We start from the raw sequence: 8,614 nt of genomic DNA, 5'->3' as shown, positions 1-8,614 counted from the left end.
AAATTCTCCTATTATTCTTTTAGTATCTTTAGAATCTGTAGTGATGTAGTCTCTCTTATTCCTGATATTAATCATTTGTGGTTTTTTCTTGTTTGTTTGATAAGTCTGACTAGATTTATCTATTTTTCCTATCTTCTCACAGAACCAGCTTTTGGTTCTTAATTTTCATTCAGTTCAAAAATTTAAATTTTCTCTTTGATTTCTTCTTTTCCCCGTGAATTATTTAGAACGGTGTTGTTTAGTTTCCAAATATTTGGGGGATTTTCCAGATACCCTTCTATTATTGACATACAATTTAATACCACTGTGGTCAGAGAATATATTTTGTATGATTTCATTCCATTTATTTATTTACTTATTTTTAAAGATTTTATTTTTAAATAATCTCTACATCCAACATGGGGTTCAAATTCACAACTCTGAGATCAAGAATTACACGCTCTACCAACTGAGCCAGCCAGGCACCCCAGATCGCATCCCTTTTAAGTTTACCAAGACTTCTTTTATGGCCTAAGATATGGTCTATCTTGGTAAATGTTCCATGCACACTTGAAAAGAATGTGTATCCTGCCGTTATTGAGTGGAATGTTCCATAAATGTCAATTTTGGTCAAGTTAATTGATAGTGTTGGTCAAGTCCTTAAATATCTTTACTGATTTTTTGTTCACTTGTCCTATCAATTACTGAGATATAAGTATTGTCATTTCTAGTTATAATCACAGATTCATCCATTTCTCCTTATAGTTCTATCAATTTTTGCTTTGTGTACTTTGCATCTCTGTTATTAGGTACATAAATACCTAAAATTTGTTATGTCTTCTTTTTTTTTTTTTTAAAGATTTTATTTTAAAGCAATCTCTACATCCAATGTGGGGCTTGAACTCACAACCTCAAGATCAAGAGTCCCATGCTCTACCAATTCAGCCAGCTAGGTGCCCCTCAAATTGTTATGTCTTCTTGATGAATTGACCAGTTTATCATTATGAAATGACCCTCTTTATTCCTAGTAATACTCTTTGCCCTTAAATCTACTCTATCTAGTTTTAATATAGCCATTCCAAGTTTATTTTGATTAGTGTTAGCGTGTTATATATTTTGCCATCCTTTTACCTTTAACTTATTCATGTCTTTATATAGTGAAAGGGATTTCTTGTAGGCAGTATATAGTTAGGTATTGCTTTTGCAATCCAATCTGACAAGCTCTGTCTTTTAATTGGTGTGTTTACTTTTTTAAGATTTTATTTATTTATTTGAGAGAGTGAGTGAGTGAGAGAGAGAGCACAAGCCAGGCGGAGAGGCAGAGGGAGAAGCAGACTCCCTGCTGAGCAGGGAGCCCGATGTGGGGCTCGATCCCAGGACCCTGGGATCATAACCTGAGCCAAAGGCAGACACTTAACCAACTGAGCCACCGAGGCACTCCTAATTGGTATGTTTAGATCATTTACATTTAATGTGATTATTGACATAGTTGGGTTTAAATTTTCCATCTTGCTATTTGTCACCTATTTGTACCATCTGTCCTTTGTTTTTGTTTTTTTCCTTCTTTTCTGCCTTTTTCTCAATAATGTAAATAACTGAAATTCAAAATAGAAAATATGGAGAAAGACTTGGGATTTTACAGATTAAACTGGTGGTGACAGGAATGGCTTAATAGAGAAAATATCAGGTCGTAATTCTGCTTGTGGTCCAACTCCGACATCTTTGCTGAGGGTCACATTGAGCTGTGAGTGCAGGGATGGCTTTAGAGTCCGCACCATGGCAGAAGACATCAAGACCAAAATCAGGAACTACCAGACTGCCCGTTTTGACAGCCACTTCCCCAACCAGAACCAGACTAGGAACTGCTGGCAGAACTCCCTGGACTTCCAGCACCGTGAGAAGGCAGTGATTGCTAAAGGGGTGATGTCTCTGTGTGTGAATGGTACCAGCCTGGGTACAAGTCCCTCTACCCCATATCCTGGGTGTAGCCTGGGACGACTGCTGGGCTGAAAGCACATTTCCTGGGAAGATCTGAACTGGCTCCACCCACCTCTCCTCTATCCTCCATCCTTCTCCCAGGGTGGCAAAGGGGGACCTGTGCACAAGGTGATCCCCACCCTGGGATCTTGAATCATGGCTTAACTAATAATAAATACTTGTTGGAAAAGTGTAAGACTGTGTATGTGTAAAAGAGCCAGATGATTGGGCAAGAAGTTGGGGTGGGAATTAATACCTTGATCAGTAAGAGGGGCTTCAGGGTGATTGTTTTTTTCTGTTTTGTTTTGTTCTATGTTATTAAATTGACCACCTTCTCTTTTAAAAAAATAGAGAGAATGTCATTTGATCTGGACCTTGAAATATTTTGGATCAGGGTGATGGTGGATGGGAGGCACGCCATCTTGAGGGAATAGGATGAGCAAAGGGGATGGAGACAGGAAAGTATGTGTTTGGTTCAGGAGAAAATGGATTATGCAGATGGTCAGAGGAAGAGTGGCAGGAGAAGATGTGAGGGTACGTATACTATTGCCAGCTTCCTATGGACGCCCCCACCCTGATGGCCTGCAGATACCTAAGCCACCTGTCAACTCAAACCCCTTATCTGCCTTCAAACCTACTCTCTCTCAGAAGCCCATAATTTGATGTGTGGCATCACCATTTTCCTTAATATCTATACCAGAAGGCTCTGAGTCATCTTAAATGCCTCTTTGTTCCTCAACTCTATCCATCCCACCCCCAGGTCACCTCTCCAATTTGAACTTTCCTTTCTATCCCCCTGGTCTTGGAGCCAGCACTTGCTTGCTCTCATTCTTGTGCTCTCTCTCTCTCTCTCTCTCTCCCCTCAACTACTGCATTAGCCTTCTCACTGGTCTCTCCATTTCTAGATTCGTCTTCCTTCACACCATCTTTCACACAGGGACTAACTCCCTGTACCCCCTGAAAATGGATGTGAAATTCTATGTGTGTTTTTTCCTGGGGAAACCTGTAGCTTTCATTAAAGTCTCAAAGACAGCGACAGTCCACAAAAAGCTAAGAGTGACTGCCTTGTATCTTTGATGTTCCGTTAATGTAGTGCAGTTGACAGACTACTGAACAAGAAGTCAGGAGACCTAGGGCGCCTGGGTGGCTCAGTCGGTTAAGGGTCCAACTCTTGATTCTGGCTCAGGTCATAATCTCAGGGTCTTGAGCTCAAGTCCTGCATTAGGCTGCACGCTGGGTGTGGAGCCTGCTTAAGGTTCTCTCTGTCCCTCTCCCTCTGCCCCTCCCCATCTCTCTCTTAAAAAAAAATATCAGGAGACCTAGGTTCTAGCTCTGGTGCTGCCACTAACTTGCTGATGATCAGGGGCGATGTTACCCGCTCTGCACCTTTTCCTCATCTGTAAAATAGAGAATGATCTCTTCCAGTCTCAAAATGTTATTATTTTATTACTTACAAGTAGATTCCTTTAACATCAAGTATTCCACAGTTTATTTCTTCTCAGGCTCTTCTCCTCTGTTCTGTTCCACTAGACAAACATTTACTGTTGTGTGGTGTTCACCGAGCGAAGCTCTGCATTTAGAAAATAAATAAAGCACTGCTTCTCCCACTTCAGAAACTCACAGACCAGCTGTGCAGACAGATATGTAAATGAGAAATTACCATACAATGTCATAAAATGCAGAGCTCTGGAAGCACAAAGGAGGCGCTCTGGGGGAGGGGCATCTAACTTTGCTTGGGCAAGTTGGGGAGGCCTCAAAGAGGAGAACACAGCTGAGTCTGGAGGGATGAACAGAACTTTCTGAGCAGAGAAGGAGGGGGATGACATTTCAGGCAAAGGAAACACATATGAAGGTAGAGGGAGGCAGTAACAGAGTCCCAACTTGGCAAAACAGCCCATACCTGAGGATACTTTGAATGTATGCATGTTGAAGACTTGGGTTTTGAACGCACAGAAAGTAACAGGAGAGAGGGCTGTAGGGGAGAGTGAGTCAGGTACTCAAGGCCCTCACACAGAGTGCCAAGAAGTCTTGACTTCACCCCTTGACAGTGGGGAACCACCGGATTGTTTTAGGCAAGGGAGTGACCGTCTGATTTCTCTTTCTCAGAAAAAGCACACTGGCCGTGGAGGGGAAGATACATTGGAAGCGTACGATGCAAGTTTGGAAGTGAGAAAGGTCTGAATAAGCCAAGGGAGTGGGGGGTGGAGGGAAGGTAATGTGTTCCCTTTAAACCTATTACACCCAAAGAAGAGCCGAGTTAAAATGTCCAGCAGGATGCTGGAAATATGAGTCTGATGCTCAGAAGAAGGATCTGGATTTAGGAGCATGAATAAGTAAGTGCTGATGGAAGGCACGAGAGAGAATGACAGTACTCTGGGAGAGCCTGTAAGGTGAGGCATAAAGGGGCCGAACGCTGAGTCCCGGGAAATATCAGTGTTTGAAGTCAGGAGAAGAGATTGAGAGGATGGGTGAGATGCAGGAAGCCAAGGGGTGAAGGGAGGAAGGAGGATGGTGATCAGGAGGGTTGGATGAAAAGGAGGGGAGAGGGAGCACTGCAGCAAAGGGAGCCTGCAGAGTGGAGGGGCCTATTTTATGTTGTTCTGCCAGCTGGGCAAGGATGAGCCAGGGGGCCCAAGTTAGACACGGGAGAGACTGGGGGAAACATGGGCGCACGAAAGGACAGCATCTAAGGCAAACCCGGAGGAAGGATCCTTGGCAAGGGACGTGGGGCATTTATTCTGGTGAGGAGGGAGGAAGGAAATCAGAAAGAGTTTGCTTTAGTGGTTCTCACATTAGAATCACTGAGATAACTTTTAAAAAGCGCCAATAGTTGGGTGCACCTTGGAAATTTCTGGTTTAATTACTCTGGGATGGGTCCTGGGCATTGGTATGTTGTCAGAGCTTCCCAGGTGATTAAAATCTGCAGTCAAGGTTTGAGAACCACTGGTTTAATTGTAGGTAACTCTTTAGACTGGTGATAACAGGATGGGGTTTGAGGAACCTCGCACTTGATAAAGGTTGGATGACAGAGGATGGTAAAGTTTTGGGACAGGTGAGGACTACAGAAAGAGAAGGAAGTTAGAAGGGAGCTAACACCAATTTAGTGACTTATGTGCCATTGATGTAGAAATGAATGAGGCTCTGTCCTTGTTCTCAAAGAGACCAGGAGCTTAGTGAAGAGAGAGACACCTCGCGACAACCCTATGATACACAGCGTTCTTAACCAGTTAAGATGTTTTGCTATTTTGTTTCCTTTCTCACTAAAAATGAAAAAAAGAAAAATCCAGCTGTTTCACAGTGTAGACTGGATCCCGAAATACTTTTGTAAGCATCGAGAGGTGCCTCTCTAGGAAAGTGGGTACTAGTGAAAGAGCTCTAATTATCCTGGGAGATAGAACTGTGCCCAGTTTTGGGGCGCCCAGGTGGCTCAGTCGTTAAGCGTCTGCCTTCGGCTCAGGTCATGATCCTGGGGTCCTGGGATCGAGCCCCACATTGGGTTCCCTGCTCCACGGGAAGTCTGCTTCTCCCTCTCCCCCTGCTTGTGTTCCCTCTCTCGCTGTGTCTCTGTCAAATAAATAAAATCTTAAAAAAAAAAGAACTGTGCCCAGTTTTATCAGCAGGGCTCTAGGAAGATGGTGGTTGTGGCTGGGATGTGGGCATGACTGGGGTCACCTGTACCTGGGAGTTGGCTGAAATTGCTCATCACTCAACATTGAAAGACTCTGATGGCCATCCTGCTAGGGGGTGAAGCTTCCGTGGTTAAGCAAAGTCCTAAGGATACGCCTTTCTAAACAGCGGTGCTGGGAAAGGGCTCTACTTTTCACCAGAGTGGAAGACCTAACATTTGCCACTGTGGTCTGGGCCTGACTTCCGGGAACAGCCTCATCTGCACCGGAAGCAGGCCCTCCTCTCAGCTGGGATTTTCCTTTAGAGAGTGTCCATCGCCACTTCACGAGGCTTTTGCATCCTCCCTGGAGGTGAAACCTCCACGGCTCCTGAGAGGCCTCTGGTCAGCCTGTTCTATCCCTACTGCCTGAGGCCTGTGAGGTTCTAGAAAGCACTAGGAATCTTGTAAGGTACCTAACAAAGAGGGCAAGTTTGATTGAGAACTGACTGGGGCATGATGTGTATATGGAAAGGGTTCCTTCTGTTACTTTATTAGTCCCATTTTATATAAACAGGAATTGAGCCCGGAAGAAATGAAGAAACTTGCCCATGTCCTCAAAGCTAGGAGCTGTGTTTTTGAAATTAATAAATAATAATAAATATAATAATCTGTTCCACTCTATTGTCCTTCAGGGTCCTGACTCCCTCTGTCACTGTGGGTTGAGGCCCTTGGGAAAATCCCAGTTGGATGTCACCTCAGTGTCCTCTTCCCTCCTAGAGTTAAGCCTAGGTCCCTTGGGCCCTAGGATACACGGACCTCCTCTTTGGATCTCCATTTCTTCACTCTGTGAATCCAGACGGGTTTCCATTCTAGGGGTGAGCGTGGAAGGTAGCCCAGAGAATTGCTGCATGGGACACATCACACCAGTTAGAATGAATGTTGGACCTCGCCTCTGTAATCCAGTGCTTTTGTTGCAGAGGTAGAATTGAAAGCCTCCTATCTCACCCTCGGAGAGGAGAAAGGAGAGCTTGAGTTTATTCCAGCTCGATGCCCGGTATCTGTTAATCCTGAAGCTTTATCTGTTGACATCCTGACTTAGGTTTTGGCTTTAGGTGGGGCCAGTCTACAGAACTGTTATTCCAGATATCTATAATTCTGATTCTTTGGGCCTTTCTGAGTCTTGTGAAACAGGCTAGCATCATGTGAACATACTTCATGCTGAAGCTAGTGCCCCAACAGTGGGTCAAATTAGACACTCGCTGCCTGGCACGGGGTGGGGTGCGCTCGGGGCAGGGCTGGGAACACCTAAGCCTGCTCTGCCTCCCTTTCCCCTTCCCAGCTTTTCTGCCACGTGTCCTTCATATACCGCCAGGATCACGGGTGCAGCCTGGTGCCGGGCACGTGACAGGCACCAAGCACCTGGACTCAGTACACAGGGACTTGGGTCCTGGAAATAATGATTCTGCATATCGCATGCAGTCTTGGTAGTGAGTCACTTGCTCACTCGTGGTGTGCGATGGGGGCGGGGGGTGGTGAGGAGAAGCAAGGGCTAAGGAGAAGGGAAGTGTTTCCTAAGGTTTTCCATCTTTGAGTGCTAACCATGCAGAAGAAGGTGGCTCTGTCCTCGTGGTTGGTTAGGTTAGAATGGACAACTGTGAAGGATAAGCTTCAGTCTCAGAGAAAAAATTTCATTAGGGAGGAGCAGAAATCCCAAACAAGCTGAGAACCTCTTTCCCTTGGGACTTCTTAATCACAGGGTGGGGTGAGAAGGTTATCAGGACTGAAAGCCCAAAGATGTTGAGATGGTGAGAGGACGTGCAAGGGATAAGTATGCGCAGGTGCTTTTGAAGTATTACTATTCTAGGTAAGTGCAGGGTTGCGCAACAGTAATAAGATAATATAATAATACTTTAAGCTTTTGCTCACTCCAAAGGGCATAAGGACTTCCCACAGCCCAGGCTTTTATGATGGGGGAGACTCTTGGGGGGTTCAGAGCTATTGCCCCACTTCAGGAAGCCCAGCTGGTTCCTTGGAATGCTCCAAGGCAGAAATGCCCCAATTGTGTGGGATGTTTTGGGATACCTACATCCCCTGTCTAGTACCCCCAACTCCAAGGTATCTGAAGCCCCTAGGGCCAAGAGCCTGCGTGATTGGGGTTAAGGACCTGATAGGCCTTTGGAGGTTTCCTGGGAGAAGCGCCCCTCTCCCCTACATCCAAGTTCCCTGCCCCTGCGCCTCCCCCTCTCTCGCTCCCCCAGGGCAGGGCTCCCTTTGTAATTAATCCCAACGCTCAAACCAGAGGGGAGGAAAAAAGTGTTAATGAGGGAGCGTCCCATACTGACTGGGCGGTCGCCGCTCGCAGCTAGAACACCGAGTAATTAAATTATTTTTGGAAGCAGGGGGAGGGGGGCTGCGGTGGTGCTGGTGTCGGGGAAATCCCCGTATGCACGGGAAGCGGGGAGCGTCTCCTGCCACTAATTAAAATCAGAAACGACTCTCCCTTCTCGCAGCCCTGGGGGGGTGGGGGAGGAAATCAATCTTTCCACGTCCCAGATTGGACTCTGTGTAGCCGGCTCTGTGGCCCGCGAGAACGCACACCTCCATCCCCGGGGGTCCGGGGGCTCCGTCTCTCACCGGCGGCTCGGGAAAAGGCGCCCCAGGAGGGAGGGGCTGCGGGCTGGGCCCTGGCCGGGGATCGAGGCCTCCCCGGTCACCGCTCGGGGCGGGGGTCGCCGGGCCCCGGCCTTCTCCCAAGCCCGGGAGGGCCCCGCGCGTCTGGGGAGGTCCGCCGGCCGGGGAGCGGCGGCTCCGGGAAGAGCCGGGCCGCAGACAATGGGCGCGGCGGCGGGAGGGGCGCGACGGCGGGAACAGCCGGGAGGCGGCGCCCGGGAGCGCGCACCCCCCGCCCCCCCGGCCCCCCGCCCCTCGCCCGCTCCCCTGTCCGTCCCCTCCCCGCTCCGCCGCCGGCTCCGGTGCGATTCCCGGCCCCCGGTTCCGTGCTCCTGGGCCCCGCCATGGGAGCCTGAGCGCCCCCATCCCCCGGCCCCTGCC

The 8,614-nt window shown here is 47.7% G+C and overlaps 1 pseudogene; it reads left to right on the top strand.

Moving 5' to 3' along the window:
* Positions 1–1,755: 1,755 nt before the first annotated feature.
* Positions 1,756–2,014, top strand: LOC116627414 (annotated as a pseudogene).
* The last annotated feature ends 6,600 nt before the right edge of the window (positions 2,015–8,614 follow it).

Source organism: Phoca vitulina, unplaced genomic scaffold (assembly GCF_004348235.1).
Source record: "Phoca vitulina isolate PV1807 unplaced genomic scaffold, GSC_HSeal_1.0 scaffold97, whole genome shotgun sequence".
NCBI classification, from domain to species: domain Eukaryota; kingdom Metazoa; phylum Chordata; class Mammalia; order Carnivora; family Phocidae; genus Phoca; species Phoca vitulina.
The sequence above is the reverse complement of the archived record's forward strand: the minus strand, read 5'-3'. Positions and strand labels throughout refer to the sequence as shown.